The 10,075-nt window shown below is 32.7% G+C and overlaps 1 pseudogene; it reads left to right on the top strand.

Annotated features, from left to right (window-relative positions):
• The first annotated feature begins 9,534 nt into the window (after positions 1-9,534).
• Positions 9,535-9,681, top strand: LOC128778500 (U2 spliceosomal RNA; annotated as a pseudogene).
• The last annotated feature ends 394 nt before the right edge of the window (positions 9,682-10,075 follow it).

The raw sequence follows: 10,075 nt of genomic DNA, 5'->3' as shown, positions 1-10,075 counted from the left end.
ATGGGATGTGTTTTTAGCCAAGAGCTGTTTGGTACTAGACAAAGGCATTCAAGCTTCCTATGTACAATAAGAAATGTATCTGTGCATATATTTGTGTATATGTACTCTTGATATATGAGCATTCGTTTTAATCTATATTTTATATATTCACATACTTATACATAACTGTACTTCATACCTAGTTTTGAAAATGGTCAAATTTATAGAAGGTATACTTTATTGGATTATAATTATAAAATAATTATTTCCAGGTTTGGAAAATGACAGTAAAAATGTAATGCATGTTTATAAAGTGTCCACTATAAATGAGATCCTTTAATTGCACTAATTTTAATATTTATAATACTAACTCAGAATATTACCTCCATTTAATTCATTCAGTATGAAACAACTAGTAAGTGGATGAAAGGGGATTTGAAATAATACATTTTCTACTTTGAGGTTATGTTTACAACATAAGATTTCTTTGAGTAATACAGAATATTGCTAAAAACATTTTTTTTTTCCTTTAAGGATTGTGGTTTCTCTGTGGAATATATATATAACTTAACTTTCCAAAAAATATAATTTCCTTGAGAGAAGATTATAAACTAAATGGGTTTTCATTTTAGACAAAACATCTAAGCAAGCAAAATAAGGATAGGTAATTGATTAGGTCACTAACTGTCCTAACAAACATACTGTGTAGGTATGCTTCATTACTATACAGAGCTTCTTAATTCATAGCCAACACAATGTTGAATTTCATCTATAAAGGGACAAATGAGGAAACTTTAATAAACATGTTATATAATATGAATACTTTTAAAATCAATTCCCACCACTTTACTTTTTCTCCAAAAAAAAACCTCTGATTTGCAAAATTTAAATAGTAAGTAATCACCATCTATTTGCTGCTACGAAAAATAACTAAAAGGATAATATTTTTGACCTTTTAAAATATCAAATCATATCAATGCATTTTTTCTAACCTTTCAAAAATCAAATTTGTCACACTATACTTGAGAGATAACAGAACTATAATTTCAGTTGCATTTATTGTACACGCTGCATCTCAATTCAAGAGAAAATTAGCTAACGTGGGAGTAAACACTGCCTACTGCCACCCTAACTTTAACCTCTTTTGATATATTCATCAATCTGTTAATTATTATTCATCAAAAGTTCTGTATGATTAGAGATGAGAAAAACAGGGCCAGAGAACCCACAGTAGTAGCAATAGAGACAATAGCAGTAAGATCACCAGCTGTCGCTACCCTTGCTATAATTGATATTTATGATTCTGAAAATAACAGAGCAGCTTATAAAAAAGTAGAGAGATGTAACTTGTGGTGGATTTTTTTGTGGGAGTAAGGATTTTCGTTTCTAAAAGAACGTTGGTTTTATTTAGATTGAAAGGAGAAAAACAGGTGTGAAAAATGGGTAAAATATGGTGTAGTACAGAAAGAGAAAGAACAAATTCTTAAGGTGAACCACCCCAAGATAAAGGCCTTTATTAGGTTTGTTTGGCTCTATTACTACAGGACTTAGCCCTAATGGCATCAACCAAGAAATGTTAATATACTCTAATAAGTATAGCAAAAACCTCTTACTTTACCTATATAGCATACATTATTTACTGTGTTTACTGTGTTATTTGGAGATCTTGATCTTTTTGAGTCTTATTTGCAAGCCCCCCCTTTTTTTTTAAGTGAATCTAGAATGGTCTCTACTCTAGGCCTAGTTTAACCCCTCTAAAATGATAGGAATCCTTGGGAGTATCTATGAAATGCTTCATATGTGCAACAACATTTTTCCTATCTGATGGTAAATTTGAATGATTTCCAGCCCTGAGAGAGCTCAGAAAAATTTCCCGGTTATAGCTTCCTATTAATTGTCCTTTCTATGATAGTTGTTCTTTGCCTGACCCCTGGAAGTTCCACCTGGTGTATGTCAAGTTTAGTGTTCAAACACAGAAAAGACTTTCAAGCAGATTTTTGGAGCTCTTTTCCTGAATATTTCCTTTTCATCAGTACTCTGTTCACAAATTCTAGCCGCCACACTCTCCCTTAAATTAAATTTATATCTCCTCACCTCACCAAAATTATTGGATTCTTCTTGGGTCCTCCTCCCTTTGCCAGCCAACAATGGTAAGGGCTCATCTCATTGATTTTCCTCCTCTCAGAGATCACAATCTTGCATTGACTGTATCAAATATCTAAATGCAATGGTTGCAGATATGTTGCCCAGTTTTCTAGTTGTTTAAAGTGGAAGTTCAAGTCTCAAACAATTAATCTTTCATAGATGGAAATTGCATAGATTTTACTCTCCTACCTCATCAACCACAGAATCTAGCAATTGTTACTGAGGGGAAACCTGGCCGTGGCCATGGTATTCATGAGAATCTCCTTGGTTTCTTTATTATTAGCAATTACTTTGCATGGATTTTATAGTCCCAAGGTCTTAGCCTTCTGCCACCATTCTGATATATTCATAGACAGTAAAGGAGCTGCACAAATCAGATAAACTTGGATTTTTTTCCTTTATCTGAGTTCTCATTATGTCCATAACTCTCCAGCTCAAATGCCTGAATTTTATTAAATGTTCTAGTTGTTTTTTCTCTAAGCACTGATCCTTCATTAGCTACTCCATCCCACTTGGAAACAATAGTTCCTATCTGCATTTTCAAAAAAAAAGTTTATCTTCCTCTGTAATTGTTAAAACCTTATCTATCTTCCATAAACTGTTGGATGGCTATTATAAATCTTTATGATGGTTATGCGATCTGTCTGTTCAAAAGCTTTTACAAAAGACCACGTTAAAAAGTAACACACACACAGACACAGTCGCCTGCCTCTCTCTCCATCTCTCTCTCTCAGACACACACACACACACACACACACACACACACACACACACACAATATGTTTTTATTTAAACCTATGGAAAACATTGTGTATATATTTGAATGGATAATAACAACACATATAAAGAATAATCTGTTGATTATTATATTTGTGTGAATTTGGAAAATGAAAGTAATTACTTAATATTATATATATGTGATTATATATACCTTTTATTTAACTTTTAACAAGAAGCACAATATTTTATTAAATATGTATTTTTTCTTTTAAATCCAGTAAAATACATTAAATTGAAAGTAGTAAATAGCACACCCTATTACCTGTGGATGAAATTTAAGCTTCAAAAAGTGTCACCCTCCCCCCCCACCCCACCCCCACCAAAAAAAAAGTGTCACCCAATGACTGCCTTGTGCCTGGTTAGTTTTCTCTAGATTCACCTCTGGTACCACTTTCTACCTCTCACTTTGCACTCTGGAAACATGGAAATAATTCTAAAGTCTTGAACTAGCATGTGATTTATCCTTCATTGTGTGCTCTATTCCAAGCCCTTTTATATGTTCGAAAGCCATCTGTGCTTAGACTAAAGTTTCCCTCCTATAGCATTAAGTCTGTGCCACTTTTAGAAAACTTATCACTGTCAAACCTATCAGACTATTTCCCCCACCTGTGTTTATGCTTCCCAGTGTGAGTAACAGTGGATAATTTTTCTTTTCATAGTTGAAAATCATTGTGCTTAGTCTCATCTTTTGCACATATTAGGGAGGTAATGGCATGGAATTTACTTAATTTACAACAGTCAACACTTTAGTAATTCCCATGTGAATAATATCTTACTCTGATGGTAAAAGAAAAAATTAAGATGCCTTGGTATAAAGACAGTCCTGACTCCTACCCACTTGCCAGAAGAGCAACCTTTAATATATAAAATTATATTGATATGTGGTAATTTATTTTCCTAAATTCTTATTTTCCTCCTCATCTATGATTTAGATACTGTGAAGAATATCTCAAGATTCTATTAAGGAATCATTATAATGGAATCATGCATTTCTTTAAAAAGCACTCAAATATAATTATGGTAAAATTGAAAAATTGAAAAAGTAATTACACTAACATAATTACTTTGACATGATCACATCACATTTGCGGATATAAAGATCTTTATGCAACAAAAATTTGTATACCGTATTTATTTTCTGAATAAATTACCAGTTTGTGTAGAACAGGTATTATTTACATGTTGCTAATGCCGTGCTTGTCATCAACACAGTGTATATAATCCCCTGAACAGCAATCATATTATGTAATTTTAAGTAAATTGTGTTGTAATTAATTTTTTTCCTAGCTAAGGGTTTAGTTTAGAAAATACCTAGTTCTAGCCATTGCCAAGGACCTTGATCATATCAATTACCTAATATTCCAGAATATTTGAAATTATGGGGATCTGTGGCTTATGTCCAAATTCACTGCAATAATAAACACTTTTAAAAAATTATTTTACTATATCTACTCTAGGTAGCCCACAGGATTAGGAATAAAATTGAAATAGAAATGTTCTGTTATCACTTTTTTTAAACTTCTATTTATTTTAGGTAATGTAAACATAATATTGAAAAAATGTAATTTATTTGTTTCATTAAGCAAAATACAAGAAAAATTCATAAAATGAGCATCTTATTGTAATTGAAGAGTCAACTTACTGCAATTCTAAAATTACAGTAAAAATTGGAAATTTGGAAAATTAGACCATACCTTCTTAACACAGTACCATTTTTATATTATAAAGTTATCTAAGTGTGTCAACTTTATGTATATACAATATGTAACTACAGATTACATATTTTATGTATATATGTATTACATATATGAATATGTATAAATACATACATGTTTGTACACATATTTGTACATGTATGCACACTTATGTTTTTGTAAAATGCTTTATGCTAGGAGGATTTTAAAATACAGCATGGGATACAGAATGATTGGGTTTGGATGAGGGGTAGAGGAATTTTAGTTTTGAACATAGGCTCATCAGAATGGCTAATTCTTGAGCAGAGATGTAAGTGATGTGAAGGAATGAGATATTAAAGGATCTATAGAAGAATGTTATAGAAAGTAGAAAGCCTTCTGTAGAAGAGCGCTATAGAAATAGAAAGTCAGAGACAAGAATTTGCTTAGTACATTCTACAAACATAAATAATCTTATTAAAAAAATATTGTATTTCACCAGCAAAAGTTTTCTTTTCCTCTATATAGCCAGATTATTTTCTTTTTAGTTGTACTTCATGTTCCTATTTTATCAAAATCTAACTTCCTTTAGTCCCTTGAGTCCTTTAAGTTTTCCTATGCTGCTTTCATTGATCTTCATATCACCACATTTAAAGGTGTATAAATTTAAATTCAGCCTCCTACTATCTACAATCTACTTTAACTCCAGTCTCATCAGAGATCTGTTGATTCTTTTATTCTACCTTCAAGTGTCTAAAACTACACTTTACTTAAAAGGAGAATATACACATCAATTGATGTTTTTAATGAATTCTATGATTTTAGAAAATAACTTCATGTCACTGAATTTTAATTACTCATGATATTTTCATAAGGGAGAACAAAAATCAAAAGTCCAAATTAGGGGCACCTGGGTGATTCAGTTGGTTAAATCTTTAACTCTTGATTTCAACTCCGGTCTTGATCTCATGGTTAGTGATTTCGAGTCCCACATCAGGCTCGCGCTGACAGTGTGGAGCATGCTTAGGATTCTCTCTCCTACCATTCTCTGCCCCTCCCCCACTTGTATTTACCCTCTCTCAAAATAAATAAATAAACTTAAAACAAAAGTCCAAGATTAAAATCGTATGTTTTCATTGTTCATTCTGACTGTTGGATTTAGAGGCACCATTAAAACCAAAAGTGACTAAGCAGGAAAATATTTCTTAAACAAAAAAGTTTTGTTATTTTACAATATATCTACTATTATGGGCAGTGAATGCATAATGTGTATGACAAACTTTAAGACTATATATTACCATCTTTAAAACAAATAGTTTTTTCAATCACACATCACTCTCCAGCTATCAAGCTAACTTTCTTCATATTGCAGAAAAATTACTTAGATGAGTTGCTTTTTCCCCCCTAATTCTTCCATTTATAATTCTTCTTTTCTAATTAGCTCTTAGACTCACTCCATTTATGCTCTTCCTCCAACAATCTACCAAAGTGACTCTCATCTCTCTATCCCTATCTCTATATAGATATATAGGTATATAAATATATAGATAATATATAGATATAGATGTAAAGTGAGATATAAAAACAAGATGAAATGACAGACAAATAAAATAAGTTTGGTAAAATTGGAAAGGATAATTATTGGAACAATATCCTTGAGTATGTGACAGACTTTACTATATAAATGAACGGTTGGCCTTAGCTAGATGCATTATCAGTTTATTCATAGGAACAAAAGAAAAGTTCAGCATACGGTACCAGATGAAAGTAGTTTTGTAGTTCCTGTGGTGAAAATGGGTGGGGTATCATTTGATGGTTCATATTTTCTCAGATAAATAGAGTGTGATGATCAGCTGGGAGCGAGGTAGTATAAGAGTCATTAAAATTTTGAGGGAAGAAAAGAAGTGGTGAAAACCTCATCAAGGAGTGTAGAAAAGTAAATAAGAAACAAAAGTGTAACCTGTAAGCAACATTAAGATCTCACTGAGGGTTAGTAATAATAGACTTAAGATGTGACCATTCAGTATATATCTGTGACTTTCTTGAGGCACATTGATCTATATGAGTATAGGCATGTAGGCAGAAGTGATATGGATTCAGTTAGAATTTTAGATATCTATAATGTGTGTCATTGCCTAAAAATATGAGAGTAATGGCCTTTTCCCAAGCACTTCACTTACATATTTTTTTAATCCTCAAAACAACCATACAAGGTTGATACCTTTGTTTCTCTCCATTTTGCATGAAGAAAATGAGACACGGACATGTTAAGAAACGTGCCAAGCCACACTGATAATAAAAGGAGAGCTGGAATATGAATCCATGTATGTTGGCTCTGGCATTCATAACTTTTAAACTATAAGTTATGCTGCCTAGTTCTGTATTATTTTCTTGTCTTATCTTTTTTCTACTGTGTCTTCAACATCAAATTTCTAGGAATAATAGTACTGCTATGTTAGACTTGCCAAAATTCACATTATGAATCTATGTTTGCATATGGGAACCAACAGACTGCCTACTTTGGTAATGATCTTTTGTTAAACTCAAGGACTCCTTTTTAGTATTTTTGTCAGAAGAGGTTGGAAAGAATAAAATCTCAGTAATAGTTATTAACATTTTATAAAGAATCACTGAATTTTGTAAAACTACAATATTCAAAGAAAAATTGTATAGCCCCAAAGAACTACAATATATCACTACATATTGATTTTGTGGGTACACTTGCTTAACTGATTGCTAAGTTGTTTCACCTCAATTTATTTTTACATTTTTATCTTCCCAACATTGGAGCATCTCAGAATTCTGTACTTGAACCTCTTTTCTTTTTATCTTTACTTCATTCCTAGGTGATCACATTAAATTTAAGTCATTTTCTTTAAATATCATCTATATTAGCTAATCGGGTATATTAAGTCCCAATTCAAATGACCTAATACTACAAATTTTACTTTTATTTCTCATTTAGCATGCACAATGTAGGTTGATAGATTGACTCTGTTTATAGGAGATACTCAGAGACTTTGGCTCACTGTGATGAGAAGCCAACATTTTAGAATGAAGTTGTAAGGTATGCTTGCACATAGGAAGATAACTTGGAGAATTATTTCCTGACCCTTGAATGTTTCTAATCAAAGGTGACACACATCTTTTCTGTTCCCATTTTGTTGGCTAACAGAAGTCATATAGAGACACCTAACTTGAAGTCTCAACAAATACACCCTTTGTCCCTTATGTTTTGGGAGAGGAGGAAAACTAGAAAATTAGTTTTATTGGCAACCATTAGTAATCCTTATCATACACAGATTAATAATAATTTATGAATTTATATATTTGGACTTGACTTATGTAACTCTTATATTCAACCACATACACAAATTCTCCAGTTGTGTGTCTAATTGGCAACTGAGTCTAAACATACCCAAAACCAAAGGACTGACCTATCCTATTATACCTTTTCACCCCATCATCTTCTAGGTCTCCATTCTTCCTATTGCCCAGACCACAAAGATTGATGCCTTTCAATTTCTTCTCACACTGCATATCCAATCCATTATACTGTTGATTCTAGCTCCAAAATATATCAAGAATATGATTATCAGCACCACCACTACTAGTCACTCTAATGCAAACTATGTTTATCTCAAGTGCAGCCAAAGTAATCTTTGGAAAACATAGCAATGTTTCTACATTAAAGCTAAAGTAAAAGCTAAAGACCATAATATTTCTCATAAGGCCCTTACTTGGAACTATAGTTTTATCCCCTGTGCTTAAAAAAATTTCCTTGCAATTTTTTTTCTTTTTCCTTCACTCCTTTCCATCCATACCAGTTTCCTTGCATTTTCTTTTACATATATGTCATGTTCCTATTTTGGGCCCTCTGAATTATTTGGTTCTCTCTGCCTGTGGTGTCTTGACAGTCACTACCTTAACAAATGACCAGGGTTAACATCGTCAATAATAAGTTGTGTTGACAGCATGTATTCTTCCTAAAAACAGTGAAAACATTATTTTGCATCTGTGGTACTTTCCCTCCAAAATCCCTAATTCCAATATAACTGTGAGAAACTAGTAGGCAAATCCAAATTGAAGGAATTACAAAATGCCTTTCCAGTGCTTTTAAAGAGTACTAGGGCCAGGGGCACCTGGGTGGCTCAGTTGATTAAGCATTGGACTCTTGATTTCTGCTCAGGTTATGGTCTTGAGGTTTGTGAGATCTAGCCCTGTGTCTGTCTCTGTACTGACAGCATGGAATCTGCTTGGGAATCTCTCTTTCTGCCCCTTCCCTGCACTTGCTCATTCCCTCTCTCTCTCAAAATAAATAAATAAACTTAAGGGTTGCATGGGTGGCTCATTCGGTTAAATGTCGGACTTCCGCTTAGGTCATAATCTCGTGGTTGTGAGTCTGAGTCCCACTTTGGGCTCTGTGCTGACAGCTCTGGGCCTGGAGCCTGCTTTGGAGTTGGTGTCTCCCTCTCTCTCTGCCCTTCTCCCACTCACAGTCTATCTCTCTCTCAAAAATAAATAAACTTAAAAAAAATAAAAATAAATAAACTTTTAAAAAGTACTAAGACCATTAAAAATGTCTCAATAATAGACTGATTATCCAGAATTATTTAGAAGCAGTATCTATCCATTTGAAGATAGTCTAAAATTATTATTTAAATCAAGATGGGCATATGTTTTATAGACATAATACATGTACCACCCTAAACCATTTATTTACAGATATGTTTCTGTATAGATGTGTTAAGTACAACATTCAAGCACTTTGTGTTAGATTGTCAAAAAAGAGAAAATAACTGTACATTACTAATGTAAACATACGGACGGTAAATTTGAGTTCTACTTTAAACTTTTCCAAGGGTTTCTCTATCCATTTCTCCATTTTTTCAAGAATTATCTCTGTGCATACACAGAATTCTTGTTTTTCATTTCTTTAGACATGGAGTCACTCGTCATCGCTTCTCGGCCTTTTGGCTAAGATCAAGTGTAGACATGGAGTCACTCGTACGGTCTCATTTATTTTCTTCATATATTATATAGTAGTTTACTTGAGTGTAGAATATTTGGAATATTGTAATTTGATTCTGATAGTTGAAGGTCAAACAAGGATAATATTTATGATATTTTTGCTTAGTGAACACTGGAGTCATAAAAAAAATGATTTTATGGAGTGTGGAGAATGCATGGGAACAAGAGGCATACCTGCCTTGAACAAAGTACCATCTATTATTTAGTGAAATGCATTTAACAAAGTGCCAACATTATATCACCAATAAGCAAGCATGATTAACTTCCAGGGGTTACATTTTTTATAGGTGGTAAAGTATTTCTGTTCTCTGTGCAAAGACTAGATTCCCAAAACAGTTACCCTCCATGTAAGAGATAAGTGAACTTGGATAGATGAGCTGCATTGTACATATTTAGTTAAAAATTACTCGCATTCTATGGCATTATATAACAGAAAATTAAAACCTAAAATTATTGGTCTTGCTATG

The sequence above is a fragment of the Panthera pardus genome, unplaced genomic scaffold, assembly GCF_024362965.1.
Source record: "Panthera pardus isolate Hobbes unplaced genomic scaffold, ASM2436296v1 HiC_scaffold_2, whole genome shotgun sequence".
In the NCBI taxonomy this organism is placed as follows: domain Eukaryota; kingdom Metazoa; phylum Chordata; class Mammalia; order Carnivora; family Felidae; genus Panthera; species Panthera pardus.
This window is presented reverse-complemented; position numbering and strand designations above follow the sequence as displayed.